The following is a 20,501-nucleotide window of genomic DNA, read 5'->3' on the forward strand; positions in this document are numbered from 1 at the left end:
CCCCCCCCCCCATGGTGTATGATTTTCCAGAGCTTGTCTAACCATATGCCAGGACTGCGGCATTGTAACCTGAAAACAAACAAACAAACAAACAAAAAATCATTGCTCATAAAAATGCAGGTGCCTACCAGGTAATTAGTGATTGCCACTCTACATTGGGTTTGAAGATGTACTGACAATGTGGAGCAAAACATTCGCACACTGGATGGCCATGGCACATTCCATGGCATGGGGATGATTGCCGCCGTCACCCCTGGAACCAGATCAGGCCGGCCAATACCCAGGGCTAAGGTGACGTCTCGTGATGTCACAATGGTTGGAAGGGTACAGATACGGTACCACAAGGAAGAAAGTCACGGGATGACAGCAGTGACGTACCAGAAACTTGTCAACCTAAAAGCCCAGAACTGCTCTGAAAATCTTGATGTTCTGTGGAAGACATCCATCTTGTTTGGGTCCCTCAGACCTGCATGGTCAGGAATGATGCAATTCATACACAAGAGTGACCACCCTGGCAAGGCGGCTATCATGTTTCTGCCCATGATAGACATGAACTCGAGTGACAGCACATGCATATACTCGACCCTGATGTTTGTCAGTGAACATGCACGACGCCACGGTGTCACTCCAGTAATCACCTTTGATCAGCCCCTCTGGTGGAAGGCCCTCATGATCATCAACTCGGAGCCTATGGGAAGTGATCTGAAAGGGATTGTCCTACGCTTGGGCGGCTTCCACGCAGAGATGAGTTTCCTCGGATGTATTGGACACCTGATGGTGTCATCCGGGCTTCAATAACTGATGGAGTTGATATATGCCCCCAATGCAGTGATTCATATGTTTAGTGGCAAGGCCATTGCCCGCGCATTTCGCGCACACCTAATTGTTGATGCAGCCCTCAATGCCTTGCTGTTGACAAATGTGCTCAATGCGCCTCTACCATGCCTACCTGAAACATCAGACGGCAATGGGAATGAAGATCCGGACTTAGCCGAAGCAGCTGCAAGGCCGCTACATGACCAGCAAACAGATCGAAGCAATAATCCAGACTTCAACGAGGCTTGTACCCTCAATGAGAAGCTGATGGCCGGGACACTGTCTGTGGAAGAAGTATACAAGTCTGATGTCTTGAAACGAATCAAAGACCACCTTCAGAAGCATGCCGAGTCTGCAAAGATATCTTCCAGAACTTCAGCGCTCTGGGTTCAGTATATGGACATGCTAGACATTCTACGCAAATACATCCGGGCAGAGCGCAATGGGAACTGGGCACTACATCTACAGGCCATCCAGGAAATGCTGCCTTACCTGGCAGCCTTGGGCCACAACCTGTATGCCAAATCTGCGAGGGTGTATCTGCAGCAGATGTCCAACCTCAAAACTCAACATCCTAATGTCCAACAACGTTTTGATGAGGGGTTCCATGTGGTTCGACGAAGTGATCGCCTGTGGGCAGGTCTTCTTATCTGACCTGATCATCGAACAAGTTCTGATGAGAAGTTTGAAGCCCAGCAGGGGGCTCACACGAGGGCGAGGAATGACAGAGCAACAACGGCTGGTATGGCTGCTATCAATGCCTGCCTGTGCAGAAATAAACCAGGCAATGCAGGAGCTCACAGGTGTGAACTACAACACTGGAGAGCAGAAGAAGGACATGACCAAGGCAAGACAATCTCATGACTGGAAGGACACACTATCAGCTCTTCAGTATTTACAGGAACGGAATCCGTTCAGTCGTGATCCATGTCTGAGGAACATTGCCACTGGAGTTCATGCACACCCCACCGTCAACGTCGATACAGCACATGCTGAAGGAACCAAAATATTGAAATCTATGGATGGGAAAACACCTGCCGAGTTCACATTTAAGAGGAAAGACCAAGTTGTCACCCTCGGCATGAAGTCATCTGTCAAGAATGATGGAGAGCAAGTCCAGGTTGACCCACAACTCCTCTTCCAGAGACTGATCACTGTTGCACAGACAGCAGAAGAACTGGAGTCGGCCTTCAAATACGAACTGTACAGCTATCCACCAGCCCTCTTTGATTCCTCTCTTCAGCTCCGAGAAGCACACAAGCCAGTCTTTGCTGATCCCATCTAGGATCTTCTTGGATCCGATGTCCCAGCCGATATCCCCAATGATGGGCAACAGTATGTTTTGGATGGTGGGGCACTTGTTCAACACATTCCATGGTCTCCTGGATCTACATACAGAGACATATGCCACCAGTACACTGATTATGTAACGAAGAAGTACGGAGATGCCATAGTCGTGTTTGATGGTTATGAGAGTACCAACACGAAGGACATGACACACCAGAGACGGTCTAAAGGGAATGCTGGCACTACTGTGACATTTACAGCTGACATGCGTCTCCTTCCTCGGCCCACCTGAGCTCCTGGCCACTTACAAAGCTTTTATCAGCAGCCTGATGGAGTACTGCTCTCCCCTCTGGGCTGGTGCTCCTGCCTCCCACCTTTCTCGGCTTCACACTGCAGAAACCAAGGCATTTCGGATCATTGGCATCTCCCGCAATGAGGCTGAGTCTTTGGGCCTCTCACTCAATCACCGCAGGTTGGTCGGTGGTATTTCTGTCTTCTACCGTGTTCTCTCCAGTCTCGCCCCCCCCCCTGCTCTCTCTGCGATTTGTCCCCACCACATTTCCGCAGGGCGCTCAAGGTCCGCCAACAACCCCCTTCTGGTAAAGCTACCAAAATCACGAATCACTGCTCACCTTCACTCTTTCATTCCTCTTTTTTCCCGCCTTTGGAATAAACTCCCGCACTGTCTTCAATCCCATTCTTCCCTCCAGGCCTTCAAAACAGCTGTTCACCACCACCTCTTATCATCCCGCATCCAAATCCTCGATCTTTTCTACCCCCGATAATCCACCCAAGCCCACCTCCTTCAAATTCCCTGCTTTCCTTCTGGAAAGTCCCTGTAATGTCCATCTTGTATTCCCCATGTTCCCCGTCCCATCCCTCTCCCTTCCACAGATCTCCTAATGTCTCTGCTCCCCACTATTTTGTCCTTCCCACTCCCTCCCCTCCTTTCTCATGCCCCCCTTGATGTGCATTGTGTGTTAGCTCTCATATGAGCCTTGACAAGGTATACAAAATATATATATATATATACACATATATATATAATGAAGAAGGAACAGTTTCTTGCCAATAGGCAGAATAAACAGCGATTCATTTTTATGTTGAGTGAAGAGCTTCAGAAGAAGAACTGTGAGACACACCATGCCCCAGGGGATGCTGATCTCCTGATTGTACTGAAGGCCGTACAGTCTGCTACTGTCACCAACACTGTGTTAGTTGGTGATGACACAGACCTCCTCGTCCTCCTATGCCACCATGCAAGCTTAGAATCCCATGACCTCTTCTTTCGTCCCGAGCCAAAGAAGAACACGAAGAAGCCTCGCATCTGGAACATCAAGGCTACAAAGAAAATGATTGGTACAGACATGTGCAAGCACATACTGTTTCTACATGCAGTTATTGGGTGCGACACGACATCTCGTCTTCATGGGATTGGAAAGGGAGCTTCCCTCAAAAAGTTCAAAGCAAACAACACATTCCATGAACAGGCCAAGGTTTTTGATACATATCCAGCTTCTGTATGTGATGTGGCAGATGCAGGAGAAAAAACATTGGTGATAATCTACAACGGAAAGTCAACTGACACCCTGAACACCCTCCGGTATCAGTGGTACTAGGACAAGGTGGCTTCGAGCTCCTCTCACGTGCAACCACAGACGTTACCACCAACATCAGAAGCAGCAAAGTATCACAGCCTGCGCGTGTATCTGCAAGTCCAAGAATGGAAGGGATGTGCAGATGAACTTCTTCCGACAGACTGGGGTTGGCAGACGTGTGACGAGGGTTTTGTGCCACTTCAGACATCAATAGCTCCAGCTCCTGAAAAGATGTTACGTGTCATTAGGTGCAACTGCCAGGCTGAATGTAGCACCATGAGATGCACATGCGAGAAGCACAACATTGAGTGCACTCCAGCTTGTGGAAACTGCAGGGGCTCTGGCTGCACAAACACTCCATGTGACAATGATGAGGATGATGACGACATTGTCGAGTACTAACTTTAATATGCTTCATTTTTCTCAACATGTATAGTAAGTTTATAATGGATGTAGTTTCTGAGTTTAATGCGAATTTTCATTTTCATTTCGAAACCTTCGTCAGGCAGATGTGATTGCCCCGAGTGGAATTGTGAATTTTGTCATGTTTCAATGATTTACATAATTATATTGTATTGCCAGACTTTATTTCATCTTGTGTCTTGAACGTTTCTTTTTTTTTTGTCCAGGAGCCAAAATCAGTATCAAGTAAATTTTTTTTTTTTTGGGACAAAAAATTGACATTTTTGGACAAAAAAGCTCTAATTTTTCATTTTACCCTCAATACATTTCACTTTTTTTTATAATTATTCTTGTATATCAATATACTGACCATAACTAGAAACAATTATAATGCAGAAAAACATATATTTACATCTTAAAATATCAATCTTAACAATTTTCTCATTTTCCCCGAAGCCAGGTGGCAGCCATATTGGATTTCCATGATTTCAGGACTTTCCCCCCGGAGGATCCAGGTCAGGTCAGGTATGGGAGCATGTGCCAGAAGAGCACGTCGCTGCGTCCACTTTCCGCCGGTACTCCAGGGGCCTCCGTCTGGCCATCCCCCAGGCAGATGCCAGGCCCATCCCCATCTCCTTGAGATGATGGTCAACCTGTTGCAACCATGAGGAACGTGGTCGACCCACTGGCCTCTTTCACTCATGAGACTCCCTCGCTGAGAGAATCTGGTGAGCAGGATCAGAGTCAGGAAAACGAGCCACATGTCCATACAGCCGCAACTGACGCTCACGGACTATGCAGGTAACAAATCTCATCCGAGTCTCTCTCAGCAACCGCTCGTTGGACACAAAATCCGACCAGCGATAGCCAAGGATTCTCCAAAGAGACCTGGTACCAAAGGAATTAAGTCTCCGTCTCAGATCCTTGGTCAGAGTCCAAGTCTCGCACCCATAGAGCAAGACTGGAAGTACCAAGGACCTGAAGACTCGGACTTTCGTCCTCCCGCACAGGTACCGGCAGCGCCACACCCCATGATCCAGTGAATCCATGACTCCCCAGGCCCGACCCAGACGTCTATTGACCTCTGACTCGCAGCCAGCAGAGACATGAATATCACTGCCAAGGTAAGTGAATCTCTCCACGACCTCAACATCCTCACCACAAACAGACACAGACAGGACAGCAGCATCCAAGATGTCACCGAAAGCCTGGATCTTAGTTTTGACCCAAGAAACCCGTAATCCCAACGGCTCCGACTCCTCATTCAGCACCTCGAGGGCCCCCAAGAGGATGTCTAAAGTCTCCGTAAAGATGACTGCATCATCTGCAAAGTCAAGGTCCGAGATCTTGACATTCCCAAATGACGCACCGCAACTTGATCTCTCCGACATCCTCCCTAGAATCCAGTCCATACAAGTGCTGAAAAGTGTGGGGGCAAGTACACATCCCTGACAAACTCCAGTAACAACTGGAAATAAGTCAGAGATGGTACCACCACACTTCACAGCACTCTCAGTACCAGAGTAGAGTTCAGACATCAGATCGATCAGTTTTGGTGGCACCCCACGAAGACCAAGAATCCTCCAGAGGACATCCCGATTCACTGAATCAAACGCTTTACAGAGATCAACATAGGCTGCAAGCAGCCCCTGCCGAAACTCTCGTCTGCGTTCGGTCAGGACACGAAGTGCAAGGATACGGTCAATCGTCGACCTCTTTGGTGTAAAGCCTGACTGCTCTGGACGCTGGTGCTCAAGCAGATGGTGGCGAACCCTATCAAGAATTATCCGAGCAAAGACCTTGCCCGGCACTGAGAGCAGCGTCACCCCTCGGTAGTTGTTGCAGTCTTGGCGATCACCCTTCCCTTTCCAGAGAGGGACAACAAGGCCCCTCTTCCAGTCAGTTGGGATGATGCCTGTGTTCCAGGCAGAGCACAAAACTGCATGCAACGACACGAGTGCAGCATTTCCAGCAGCCTTGAGAAGTTCAGCATGGATGCCACAGATCCCTGGAGCTTTGCTCTGTTTCAACTGGTTCACCGCAGCCCGTGTTTCCACAAGCGTAGGTGGACCACAGTTGATTCGAGGGTCAGCAACAGGGATTGTAACACCCTTGACGTCCAACTCGACAGTTGGGGGATCAGCCTGGTACAACCGCTCAAAGTAACCGGCCCAGCGGGCCTTCACTTCAGACTCCTCTGTCAAGAGCCTACCACTCTCTGCTCGAACTGTAGTGCTCCGAGGGATGGGCTTGGATGAACGTAATGCGCGAATTCCCCTGTAAGCGGGACGAGAATCACCTGTCCACAGGTGATGCTCTACCCCCTCACAGATTCCTCGCACATAGGCCTCCTTGTCCACCCTCAGTGCACGTACAGTTTTACGCCTCAGCTCCCTGAACAGCTCAGCTCTGCCATTCAGCCTGGCCCTGCGACTCTGGTCAATGGTATCCAGTGTCCCTCGAGAGACAAAATTCTTCTTTGCCCTGCGGTGAGCTCCAAGGCATCCACCGGCAACATCAAGGACGGTGGTCTTGAAGGCGCTCCACAACTCTTCAGGACCCCACAAAGCACCCAGACCCCCCAAGTGTCCACTCAGCCTGTTCGCAAACTCCTCAGCTACTCTCTCATCCCTGAGCTTGGCAACATCCAGCCTAGGCTGGGATGGTACCATTCTCCAGGATTTAAGGTGCAGCTTTAGAGTTGCTACAACAAGCCTGTGGTCAGTATTGAGGAACTGAGCACTCCGGTAGACCCTGCAGTTCTGGATCATCCTCAAACGACCGTCAATGAGGACATGGTCAATCTCCTTTGCCACACCGCCAGCGTTGGAATACCAAGTCCAGCGATGAGCTTGTGGGCGCTGAAACCATGAACCAGCCACCCTAAGTCCATGACTTCTTGCAAAGTCAAGGAACTTAGTGCCATTCTGGTTCATAGTTCCTGACCCATGGGGACCAACACACACCTCATAACCATCCCTATCAGTTCCAGTCGATGCATTGAAATCCCCCAAGACTAGAAGTGTATCTCGTCTGGGGCACTGATCAACCACAGACTCGAGTGTGGCGTAGAATGCATCCTTCACGGTGAGATCACTCGCCTCAGTCGGAGCATAAACAGAGACCAGGGAAATGACACCTAAGGAGTGACGAATCCTTAATCTCATAATACGCTCGTTGACCGGTGTTACCTCAATTATCATTGGGGTCAGCTTATTGGACACAGTTACAGCAACTCCTTAGGTATGGTAACCATCAGAGCGACCAGACCAATAGTAGGTGTAACCACCCACCATTATCTCACCGCAATCCGGTCTCCGAACCTCAGAGAGAGCTGCAATCCGCTTGCAATGTCCAAACGCTTGAGCTCAGATGATAACAGAGACAGGTGATCATTCTCTCTTAGGGATAGGACATTCCAGGCACCCACCCGAAGGGACCGCCTCAGGTTAACCCAAGGAGACCGCCGTCTGGTGGACGACACCTCTGGTGGTGGACGATCCCGGAGGATCCCTTAGGACTTTTTTTCTGTCACTGAGGATATATCCAGGAATAAAAATCTGTTGAGTTTGCTTTTGTTGCAATTTGTGGGAGGTCATCCGACATTTTGACTGTACTATTACTTTAGCTGCAGAAACTGCTTGTTTCCTCTACCACCGAAGGTGAATGGAGGTTATGTTTTCACCCCTGTCTGTTTGTCTGTCTATATATTTGTTACTTACGAAATCTAAAGATTTCGTAAGTATATTGATGCCTTCCGTTTCTGTTTGTTTGTTTGTTTGTTTGTTTGTTTGTTTGTAGGCACGATAACTCGAGAACGGAAGAAGCTACCAATGTCAAATTACACCACGGATTCAGGAGGGTGATGGCTAGCGCTGATTAGATATTGGTCAAAATCGGTCAAAGGTCAAGGTCACAGTGAGGTCAAACATCTAAAAAATGATAACTCGAGAACGGAAGACGCTACCAATGTCAAATTACACCACGTGATTCAGGAGGGTGGTGGCTCGCGCTAATTAGATTTTGATCAAAGGTCAAGGTCACAGTGAGGTCAAACATCCAAAACATTCGATTTTTGATGGTTTGGTACAGAATCATCGTAGAAACTTCTGGTTTGCGTCGCTACCTTCTCTCAAGACAGCTTTTATAAGACAAGGTCAGAGGTCAAGTTGACGATTTCGTAAGTACCAGTCTATGACTGCTTGTTTGTTTGTTTGTTTGTAGGCACGATAACTCGAGAACGGAAGAAGCTACCGATGTCAAATTACACCACGTGATTCAGGAGGGTGATGGCTGGTGCTGATTAGATTTTGGTCAAAACAGCTCAAAGGTCAAGGTCACAGTGAGGTCAAATATTCGATTTTTGATGGTTTGCTACAGATAACTCGAGAACGGAAGAAGCTACCAATGTCAAATTACACCACGTGATTCAGGAGGGTGATGGCTGGTGCTGATTAGATTTTGGTCAAAATCGGTCAAAGGTCAAGGTCACAGTGAAGTCAAACATCCAAAAAATGATAACTCGAGAACGGAAGAAGCTACCAATGTCAAATTACACCACGTGATTCAGGAGGCTGATGGCGAGTGCTGATTAGATTTTGGTCAAAATCGGTCAAAGGTCAAGGTCATAGTGAGGTCAAACATCCAAAACATTCGATTTTTGATGGTTTGTTACAGAATCATCGTAGAAACTTCTGGTTTGCGTCCCTACCTTCTCGAGAGACAGCTTTTATAAGACAAGGTCAGAGGTCAAGTTGACGATTTCGTAAGTACCAGTCTATGACTGCTTGTTTGTTTGTTTCTCTGTGAGTAGGATCTACTATAAATGGATGAGGTGTGTGTGTGTGTGTGTGTGTGTGTGTGTGTGTGTGTGTGTGTGTGTGTGTGTGTGTGTGTGTGTGTGTGTGTGTGTGTGTGTGTGTGTGTGTGTGTGTGTGGCATCGTTTTTTTCTGGAGCTTTCTGTTGTGGAGTGTGACACACCAAAATGATGGTCATGACCTCTACATAATACTAGTAATCATACCTACGAATAAAGTAGAAGAAAACCAAGAATAATTCCTTTGTTTTAGATGCACACTATGTTAACGTGTATAGAGCAGCTTCATTGGCCCTTCCATGCCATGGCATTCTAATTACAAACTAAATATCTACACTAATAAATATCAATGTGTGTCAGTGTGTTAGTGTGCCTCCTCCATTACTCCAAAACCATAAACCCATAAAGCAGCCTGAAACTTTGCATGCACATGAAGAAAACTCCAATGAAGTGCAAGAGTGAAAACTGGGTGTTTGCGTAAATTAAAACACCACTTTTAAAGATAAGTAATGGCCATATTTAATTTTCCTTCATCAGGCGATCTTTGGCCACCTCGCTGTCTGAAGTCTTAAGGCATTTCCTGGGTAACCTTGCTGGGGTCTGAAGTCGCCATGTTTTTTCGCCTGCTCAACTATGCCTTGAATTTGAACAGGCCCCAATGATTTCTTCATGATAAAGTTTTTTTTGAAGAAGAAGTGAAGAATTTTGTCTCTCAAGCGACATTGGATACTATTTACCAGAGTAGCACGGCCAGGCTGAATAGCAGAACTGAGCTGTTCAGGGAGCTGAGGTGTAAAACTGCAGTGCACGAAGGGTGGACAAGGAGGCCTATGTGCGAGGAATCTGTAAGGGGGTCGAGCATCACCTGTGGTCAAGTGATTCTCATCCAGCTTACAGGGGAATTCGCGCATTGCGTTCATCCAAGCCCATCCCTCAATGTACTGCAGTTAGAATGGCAGGTGGTGGGCTTTTGACAGAGGAGTCCAAAGTGAAGGATCAGCTGTCGAGTTTAATGTCAGGGGTGTTACTATCGCTATTGCTGACCCTCCAATCAACTGTGATCCACCTTTGCTTGTGGAAACACAGGCTGTGGTGAACCGGTTGAAATGGGAGTAAAGTTCCTGAGATATGTGGCAATCATGCTGACCTTCTCAAGGCTGGTGGAAATGCTGTACTCATGTCGTTGCATGCAGTTCTGTGCTCTGCCTGGAACACAGGCATCATCCCAACTGACTGGAAGAGGGGCCTTCTTGTCCTTCTCTGGAAAGGGAAGGGTGATTGCCAGGACTGAAACAACTACTGAGGGGTGACGCTGCTCTCGGTGCCGGGCAAGGTCTTTGCTCGGATAATTATTCATGGGGTTCGCCAAAATCTGCTTGAGCACCAGCGTCCAGAGTAGTTATGTTTTACACAAAAGAGGTCAACGATTGACCGTATCCTTGCTCTTCGGGTCCTCACCTAACGCAGATGAGAGTTTCGGCAGGGGTTGCTTGCAGCCTATGTTGATCTCTGTAAAGCGTTCGATTCAGTGAATTGGGATTACCTCTGGAGGATTCTTGGTCTTCGTGGGGTGCCACCAAAGCTGATCAATCTGATGTCTGAACTATACTCTGGTAATGAGAGTGCTGTGAGATGTGGTAGTACCAACTCTGAGTTATTTCCAGTTATTACTGGAGTTCCTCAGGGGTGTGTACTGGCCCCCACACTTTTCAGCGCTTGTACGGACTGGAGTCTGGGGAGGATATCGGAGAGATCAAGCTGCGGTGCATCGTTTGGGAATGGAAAGATCTCTGACCTTGATTTCACAGATGATGCAGTAATATTTGGGGAGACTCTGGATATCCTTTTGGGGGCCCTCGAGGTGCTGAATGCGGAGTTGGAGCCACTGGGATTACGGGTTTCCTGGGTTAAAAGTAAGATCCAGGCTTTCAATGACATATTGAATGCTGCTGTCTTGTCTGTATCCGTTTGTGGTGATGATGTTGAGGTCATGGAGAGATTTACTTACCTTGGCAGTGACATTCATATCTCTGCTGCCTGTGAGCCAGAGGTCAGTAGACATCTGGGTCGGGCCTGGGGAGTCATGGATTCACTGGATCATTGGGTGTGGTGCTGCCAGTACCTGTGTGAGAGGATGAAAGTCTGAGGCTCCAGGTTATTGGTGCTTCCAGACTTGCTCTATGGATGTGAGACTTGGACTCTGACTCGGGATCTGAGATGGTGACTCCTTTGGTACCAGGTCTCTTTAGAGAATCTTTGGCTATCGCTGGTCAGACTTTGTGTCCAACAAGCGGTTGCTGAAAGAGACTCAAATGAGATTTGTTACCTGCATAGTCCGTGAGCATCAGCTGTGGCTGCATGGACATGTGGCTTGTTTTCATGACGCTGATCCTGCTCACCAGATTCTCTCAGTGAAGGACCCTCGTGAGTGGAGGAGGCCAAATGGCCAACCACGTGCCTCGTGGTTGCAGCAGGTTAATCAGCATCTCAAGGAGATGGGAATAGGCCAGGCATCTGCCTGGTGGATGGCCAGATGGATGCCCCTGGAGTTCCGGCAGAAAGTGGACGCAGTGACATGCTGCTCCGGTGCATGCTCCCATACCTGACCTGATCTGACCCTGAGTGAGTGGTTTGTGTTTCATCACCCTAAGTGAGTTGTTCGTACTCCATCACCCTGAGCAAGTGGTTCGGGCTCGCTCACCCTGAATGAGTTTTTGTGAAATAACACCCGATTTCCAAGCCGTTTGCCATATTAACATGTTTTATAAACTACCAAGCCAAATTTTGCAATCGTCACACACAGCTGTATATAAAGAATAATGTATGTGAATATATCTCTGAAACATCTTTGCAGATGCACCGTTGTTTTTCGGTGAAAGCAACTCAAGGTTTCTGGGTTGTTTTCAGTAAGTACTGCAGGTGGTAATCATACTGACTCCAACCTGACGATTCCTGAAAAATCCTCCTCCCACATCTCCTCTCTCATTCTCTCTCTCTCTCTCTCTCTCTCTCTCTCTCTCTCTCTCTCTCTCTCTCTCTCTCTCTCTCTCTCTCTCTCTCTCTCTCTCTCTCTCTCTCTCTCTCTCTCTCTCTCTCTCTCTCTCTCTCTCTCTCTCTCTCTCTCTCTCTCTCTCTCTCTCTCTCTCTCTCTCTCTCTCTCTCTCTCTCTCTCTCTCTCTCTCTCTCTCTCTCTCTCTCTCTCTCTCTCTCTCTCTCTCTCTCTCTCTCTCTCTCTCTCTCTCTCTCTCTCTCTCTCTCTCTCTCTCTCTCTCTCTCTCTCTCTCTCTCTCTCTCTCTCTCCCTCCGTCTCTCTCTCTCTCTCTCTCTCTCTCTGTCTCTCTCTCTCTCTCTCTCTCTCTCTCTCTCTCTCTCTCTCTCTCTCTCTCTCTCTCTCTGTGTGTGTGTCTCTCTCTCTCTCTCTCTCTCTCTCTCTCTCTCTCTCTCTCTCTCTCTCTCTCTCTCTCTCTCTCTCTCTCTCTCTCTCTCTGTCTTTCTCTCTCTCTCGCACTCTGGACATATCCGGATGGTGGTTATGTTTCGGCGGTTTTTGTCTCCAGACGTGTTCTGGTGGTGTTTATGTACAGACTGGAGTTTGTCTCCAGATGTGTCCGAGTGGTGTTTGTCTCCGGACACATTCGGGCAGTATTTCTGTCTGGACGCGAGTTTGTCTCTGGGCCATGTTTATAGTATAAGCGGTAGAAAATGGATTTCAGACATTATTTTGTTTCTATCTTCACTGTTATTCTGCACACAGAGTCATTTTGATGAGACAGTATGAATCGTCATTGACGCTCCACCACACGTCTGCCTTCCCTTCCTCTCACCTCTTGCTGCCTTCCCCTTCCCCCCCCCCCCCCCACGCTTTGCCTCACTCCTCTCTCCCCCACCTCTCTCTCTCTCTCTCTCTCTCTCTCTCTCTCTCTCTCTCTCTCTCTCTCTCTCTCTCTCTCCTTCCCCCTCCCTCCTCTCTCTTTGCCCTCCCTCCTCTCTCTTTGCTCCTCTATCTCCTCACTGCCCCCCCCCACTCCTCTCTATCTCCTCCCTCTTTTTTCACTCCATCTCAGTGTTTCCATCAGCAAAGCGACGGTGGTATTTGCAGGTAGTAAATAAACCTGCCGTCACTGGTCTGTTCTGTGGTAGGCATGTGATAGCGCTGGACCAATCATGTTCGGTGATGTACCTCGGGCTGCATAGCTAATACTCGGTGGCCTCGGCATCACTTTTCAATCAACCTAATTTTTGCTCATTCACTTGTGAAAGTGAGCTTAAACGTATAGCGATCCAGAGTTATGTATACTAAGTACAATATAGCTGATTTTCGTGGACCGTTGACGCCTTGTCTCGGAGGAGATAATAAACACTTGGCTCCATTATGCAGGGTGCCCCACAGAAAACCAGGAAATTTGGTAGTTTATTTAAAACAAAACAAAAGAAAACTTAGATGTAGTGTAAAACAAAGATACACTTTATTTTCAAACAAAACAAAAGCAAACTTAGATGTAGTGTAAAACAAAGATACACTTTATTTTCAAACAAAACAAAAGCAAACTTAGATGTAGTGTAAAACAAAGATACACTTTATTTTCAAACAAAACAAAAGCAAACTTAGATGTAGTGTAAAACAAAGATACACTTTATTTTCAAACAAAACAAAAGCAAACTTAGATGTAGTGTAAAACAAAGATACACTTTATTTTCAAACAAAACAAAAGCAAACTTAGATGTAGTGTAAAACAAAGATACACTTTATTAGATGTTAGTTTATTGATATGGTAAAATACGGCAAAATAAATCTCAAATTTCCTGGTTTTCTGTGGGGCACCCTGTAGAAGAGATTTGCAGCATTATCTTCAGCGACACATTTCCTCTTTTGACGAATGGAGCTTCATACCATGCACCGCATCACGTCTCGCCATCTCCATTGGGTTTTCACTCCTTTTAACCCTGGGACTTCTATCATCACACCCCTTTTAGGGAGCAGCTTATTCCCATGGGCACTGGGCATTTAGGTCACCTGCATCATCAAGCGAGTCACATTATTTTGTGGACACAACACCAAATTGGCCCAATGGTGAAAGGCCGTCTTCGTTTTTCTTGCTTCTTGTTGAACTTGTGACTGTATTTACATGCACTCATACTTAACAGCTTATGAGACACCGCTCAGACTGGACGAGGTCATCAACCTTTGGTGGTGAGGAGAAGTCGATAACTTCATTTCTATCAGGCCGAATTCATTCAATTTTGGTGAAGATCTCGATCCGGATATGAGAATTTATTTTTAATATGCAAGTGATTCTTCACCTTTGAAAGATGGGGCCAAAAAGGATAAACAGCATGGTATTTCAAAAAGTTGTGGATGGATTATGACAACTTGGTGGATGAGCTGGGTCAGTGACAAGAACAAGCTGATTAGATTTTGGTGTGTGACAAGGACAAATGTTCCGGATGCAAATCCGGCCTATCAGTGGGATACAAAATGTAAACTATTCAGCCTGGTGAAGGTATGCCTTATACCGAGTGCCATTATATATTTATTTTATTTTTGGATGCATAATTGAGGCTCATGAAAGAGCTAGTACACTGAATGGATCAGGACGTAAAAGACAAAAACAGGATGCAAAGCTCGCATGCATGGGGTGGACAAAATGGACACAGAGGATGCATTGGGTGGACAAGATGGATACAGAAGGAAACTCCAAGGAGGGAAGATTGGAATAAGGAGAGATTTTGAGGGGATTAACAATGGTAGAAAAGATCATCGTTTTGGATTTGGGATGGTCTGAGATGGCGGTGAACAGCTGTTTTGAAGACCTGGAGAAAAGAATGAGATTGAAGAGGATGTGGAAGTTGATTTCACAGGCAGGAAAATAGAGGAACAAAGGAGTGGAGGTTAGCAGTGATCCTGAATTTAGGTAGTTTCACCAGAAGGGGGTTGATGGTGGACAGTATCAGCCCTGCAGAAACCTGGGGGGGGGGGTTGGGGACAAAGCACGGAAAGAGCAGAGGATGCCAGATCAGAAAGGGGGCGGTAAAAGACAGTGACCACCGACCTGTCTGCGATGGCAAAGTGATAAGCCCCTAGAATCAGCTTCATCATTGGGGATTCCAATGATCTTGAAGTCCTTGGTTTCCACAGTGAAGCAAGATGTGAGACAGGGTAGCCAGCCCAGAGGGGGTGTCACTCCTCCATCAAGCTGCGGATGAAGGCCTTGTTGGTGGATAGGAGTTCAGGTGTCTCAAGGAAGCACTTTGTATGACAGAGGATGCCCAGTCGGAGGCTGGCTTTGGAGGTTTCATATGTTTGTGCAGTTGGTATCTGCCCAAAATCACATGTTGTGTTTGTTTACATGGCTGCTGAGATGGAAGTGGGCCTCATCACTAAATAAGAGATTATCAAGAAAATCCTGGATTTTTTTGATAAGTTGAGTAATGGCAGTACAAAATATGAACTAACTTCCTATTTATTTTGGTCTGGTGCTGCAGTAACTGTATCTTGTCTGGATACAGTTTCAGATTGTCACGTATGATTCTACCAAAGATCATGTGAGAAGTTCCCACCAGCTGTGCAATTCGGCGTGTCGCCTTTTTCGGAGAAGCCTGCTCAGCATCTCTCACAGCTTCTATCTTGTCAGGTGTTCTCGGTGAAGCTTTTCGACCACCGTCTGCTTTAATTTGGCCTTTCACACTTCCAGTGGCTCTAAACGTTTCAACAATCCATTTGATGGTTTTATATTGTGGAATTCTTGCTTTTGGATACATCCTCGGAAACTGCCTTTGTGTGGAAACATCAGACTTTGTCACAAAAAAAATCTCTAAATTGAGCGTCCGCTGGGGCACAGAAATTGTTCGACATCGTTGAAACTTCTATCTCTGGAAAAAAGAACTTCAAACCTTATTCTTTAGGCAACCTGAAAATAGATGGTCACATAAGTAAAATTATGACAGCTGTTTGAAAAGTTGAACATCATTTTGGATCACCTTGTATCTATACCAAACCAGAGAAGTACCAGGGTGACACTTTATTGTATATGCAGGGATTGAACCCAGACTGGATAGCTTAAAGACGAGTATACCATACCAATTGAACTACCCCATCTACACATGGAGGAATTTAATACTAAGTTACCGTACACTGTTACTTCCTTATGTTGGGTTTCATTTCCTTGGCCGGATGTTTGAAGTTGGGGTGTAAAACTGCTGAGGATTAAAGTGTGCGATTCAGGAATCGTACAGTATACTCAGCGTGGCAAATGTAGTGCAGGGTCAAGAGTAAATCCTGTTTCACTTCATGTTGCTCCTTTTGCATGTTTGCAAATTTGCATGATTTGCCTTTTGCATGATTTGCAGGCAATCCTTCATTTCATGTGGAAACACAACTTTCTGTAAAACATGCTGCTTTATTGCTGACAGAATGGCCTGGAGGTACGTACCCTGAACAAATTCTAAATTCCTGCTCAAACGTACAGGGGGCATCAGCGGCACAGCTGCGCTCACAGCAATGATGCAACCAGCAGCCACAAGATGCATACGAAATGAAATGATCTTTCATATGCAGCACAAGGCTGTGGGGAAGCATCATTGGATGAGGGTGCAAGGTGCAAGGTGCAATTGGTCCATGGTTCTGGCGATAGCTTGCACACCATGGGATCTTTAACATCCACAAACTAATGGCCGGCAGATGGGACTCCCAGTTTACGTCTATCCGAGGGACGGCACACACACACATTGATGAATCACCCTTCCTGTGAAACACTGGGATGACAGTTTATATCTGGGTCAGGATTCCAACCCAGGCTAGACAGCTCAGAAGTGAGTGTGCATACCTCTAGGCCATCCTGCCAGCACAAAATGAAATGATGAATGCTGCCTTATGCTCTTTTGATGAACCATTGCTCCTCAAATTGACATTGCAGGATTCCAGCGTATACTCTGAAACGCATCTGAAACTTCCAAGGATTTCCTTTATTTCTTCACAGCCTTTTGTTTAGGTCACACCATGATCAAATGTCATGCACAATAATTTTCGTCCTTCATTTCCTTATATGGGCGTACGTTGTCGAATTTTACAATCTGGTCCACATGGTCTGCATAATACCTGATGAAGGTCATCTCGTGGTTCAAGTTTCAGACTGAACCTTTTTTCAGAAGATCCTGTTCAAGTCGGTGGAGCCTCTTACCACAATCGCCTTCTTCACAATAATTAACATACATGTTGCTGGCAAGAGGAGGTGACACAGAAGAAGCAAATGAATTAAGCTACAATTCAAGATTCCTCAAAGAAGGCCATGATCAGCAGGAGATCATCTTTCAAGAAGTTGTCGTCATTGAATGGGAGAATTAAACAATGGATGGCAGCAATGCTTGCTCAGCCAGATGGTGAGTGTGACTGCAAAAGGAGTTTTTCTTCTTGTTTTTTTTTTTGCTGCCATCAAACCTCGGCCAATGTGAAATGTAGACTTTGGTTTCCTCTGATCCACTTATTTGGGTATGAGGTTATTGGCGGCGAATGCTCTTGTCCTTTGGATCTGGGGAATTGACAGTGTCGTCCAACCCAGATCGGAGGGAAAGTGGGGAATGAAATGCAACAAATTACACAAGCATAAGGTTGCAGGACACAAGATACATAAGATAGAGGCAGATAGTTTGCGGCTGGGAAAAATACGAGGTGTAGAGGTTGGCAGATCGCCTGCATACACGCTTTCGGTCCCAATTCACCCAGCCCAATTGCTCGCAGACCGGTTGGTATTTCCAAACCAGTTTTCTATTTCCGTGTGTGAACTGGCTTTTCGCTGCTTGCAAAGCTTTGCCAAAACTCTTTCCAACTCAAAATTGTCGAAGTTGTTTGTCATTGTCACTGAAATTAGAGTTTGTGAAGAAGAAGAGTGGCAAGAAAAGATTCCAAATTATGGGATAGACAGGTTTATTAAGTTCAAAGTCGCATGGTTTTCATCATAATGTTATTCTCAATATGCTGCATGATCGACAATAAGTTGTCTGTCTCATCTGCAATATGCAGGCAATCAATGAGAAGAAAAAGAGAGGGGAGAGGGGAGAGGTAGAGAGGTAGAGAGGAGAAGGAGAGAGGGGAAAGATAGGGAGAGATAGCGAGGGAGAAGAGGAGGAGAGGGAGAGAGATAGATAGACAGAGGAAGAGGGAGAGAGGGATAGAGAGAGAGAGGGGGGGAGGGAGAGAGATAGAGAGATAGAGAGATAGAGAGATAGAGAGATAGAGAGATAGAGAGATAGAGAGATAGACAGAGACAGAGATAGAGATAGAGATAAGAGAAGAGATTGGGAAGAGTTAGGAGTAAAGGAAGAAAAGGAAAGAGGGACCTTACTTGCATCAGAAATAAATAAATGGTCTCCAATGAACTGGAATTGTGAAAATAATGCAGGATGGTCCAGGAGTTATAGTTTATCGAGATATTAAATAAACAAAGTTTACAAAGTTATATCTCACTGTTGTCAGATGTGCTGAAAAATAAACATGCAATAATGTTGGTGAACAGATTTTTGGGCCACACCGGAGCTGGTAAAGCCTTGAAAGTTGTGCGTTTACCTGTAAGTACCTGCAAGTAGCTCGTGCAAGCATTGGACAAAGGTTCAGTTCCCTGCGCTGTGTCTGACGTCAACAGGGCCACATCACATGCCCGACGACATGTCGGTTTCCGTAGAAGGAAGCCTTGCGGACATGAAACACAAGATTGCATCCCGATCTCTATTTCATAAGCAAGCGATAATAATGTGCACGTGCGGAGGAATTGCTCCGTCGTACGACACCACTTGCAGGTGGATTCAATTCCATATCAAACAACCATCGATTACGCGTCTCGGTTCGATCCGATGTACCCTCGACCCCCTCTGGCCTTGAAGTCCTCCAAAGACCCCCCCAAACCACCAAAAGTGACTCGCAAGTCGAGCGGATGCCAAGAATAGGTTCCCACTTGAAATCGCACACTCTCGTGCAGGACGGACGCATTTCGAGTGCCCTTCTTTCCTCGCTCGTTTTTCCACTCATTCTCGTTGCAGTTGCCAAGAGATCGCTGATGGAAGCCTGAAAACAGATGCTGTGCCACGGCGGTGGTTCTTTTGCCAAGGAGGGTGATTAAAATACATTCTCTGATGTTGTTTAGAAGCAGCGATCTAATCGGGGGAAGAATGAGATGGATTTCTGGTTTTCCCAGCTCACATCTGTCGAGTCATTTGCAACGAAGATTTATGTCCCAATCCGTCTCAACAAACATGCCACTGACTCGTCGAGCCTTCTCATAGTCAACGCGGCCGAAATAATCGGAGATGCAGATGAATCCCAAATATTCGACGGCGCTCACGGGTTGAAATATTTTTTGGGGAATTTCTCATATATTTTGGAAGAATTTCTCATACTAGTGCGTGCCCGTACGTGCAAAAAATAAAATAAAATAAGAATTGTGACATCAATTGTGACGTCATAGCACCGTGTCCTGTCATTGGTTTGGTAGATAAATGGTCATAACTCAGGAACCGCTCGTCCGATTAACATCAAACCTTGAAAAGGCACATACTCAGGTATGTTTTAAAGGAATTTCAACGTGATGGTATTCTCCGATGTTGAAGGCAATAAAAGTTCCGGTGATGCAAGATCGTGTGTCTCGTGCCTTGTGCCACGTCACAATGAGCAAATGATTGTTTGGTTTTTCTTTCCTCTTGGTTCTTCCGTGTACGGACTTCCGTACCCTCACGTGTCTGCGCACAGCATTCGTTAAGCAACATTCGCGAAGAAAGCAAAACGAAACAAACGATGTGTGCAAGCGCTGGTTTCCAAAACTGCAAACCAACAACCTGTCGCCTGTTGCAAGTCCATTACAGCGTCATTTTTTCACTGACGCGTTGCCACGAGAGATTGAAACAACATGGTCATGTTGATGCGTTTCAGATTCGGTCGATTTTCGATCACCGAGCCACGGCTCAGGGGAGCCCCCTATCGAAAAGAGTGTCAAACCGGACGGCGTGTCCACGTCTTGACCTCCATGGAGTGGCCCGATCGATCTGCTGTCGCAAATGATATCTGTGCCGTGACCAAGACGTCATCATGCAAACCGAGTGATGATGTAAGATACTTAAATATTCTATACCAGTGGGGCATGCTTGCACACTGCAAGCAACTACTCGGGTGTACCCAACATGCAGACACAATAAATATAAGCTTGATATATGTGATGACGTGGATGGTGAGAGAGATTTATATTCAAGAACACGAGATTATAGGGATATGCAAGCCAAAAGACAAACTCGAAATGGTGCATATTAATTCACAATGAACTTAAGCAAACAATGACCAAAAATATGTTGTCACGTGACCCAAAATGCAATATAATTAAATGTGTGATACTTCAAGGTGCTATAATTACTACAATTACTTAGTAATTAACAAATTGCTCATTACTACAACTACTTAGTAATTAGCAATATTTAAAATGCATCAATACTTCTGCACCTCATCGATCAGAGACATAATTAAACAGAAGAATTACTTGTAATTGTTTCCTTTCTCATGTACAAAGTGTGGTCTCCGACTGTTTTAAGAGCCCGATGTGCTTGC

The 20,501-nt window shown here is 46.2% G+C and overlaps 1 pseudogene across 1 annotated transcript in view; it reads left to right on the top strand.

The window, feature by feature from the left end:
- LOC147017421 (uncharacterized) overlaps window positions 1-13,894 on the top strand; it is a 55,419-nt pseudogene extending 41,525 nt beyond the window's left edge. The window contains exons 3-4 of the transcript XR_015049765.1: window positions 168-1,902; window positions 13,750-13,894. The product of XR_015049765.1 is annotated as an uncharacterized LOC147017421 (transcript). The remainder of the gene's footprint in view (window positions 1-167; window positions 1,903-13,749) is intronic.
- The last annotated feature ends 6,607 nt before the right edge of the window (window positions 13,895-20,501 follow it).

Source organism: Eptatretus burgeri, chromosome 11 (assembly GCF_056783735.1).
Source record: "Eptatretus burgeri isolate ZD-2024b chromosome 11, Ebu_testis_v1, whole genome shotgun sequence".
NCBI classification, from domain to species: domain Eukaryota; kingdom Metazoa; phylum Chordata; class Myxini; order Myxiniformes; family Myxinidae; genus Eptatretus; species Eptatretus burgeri.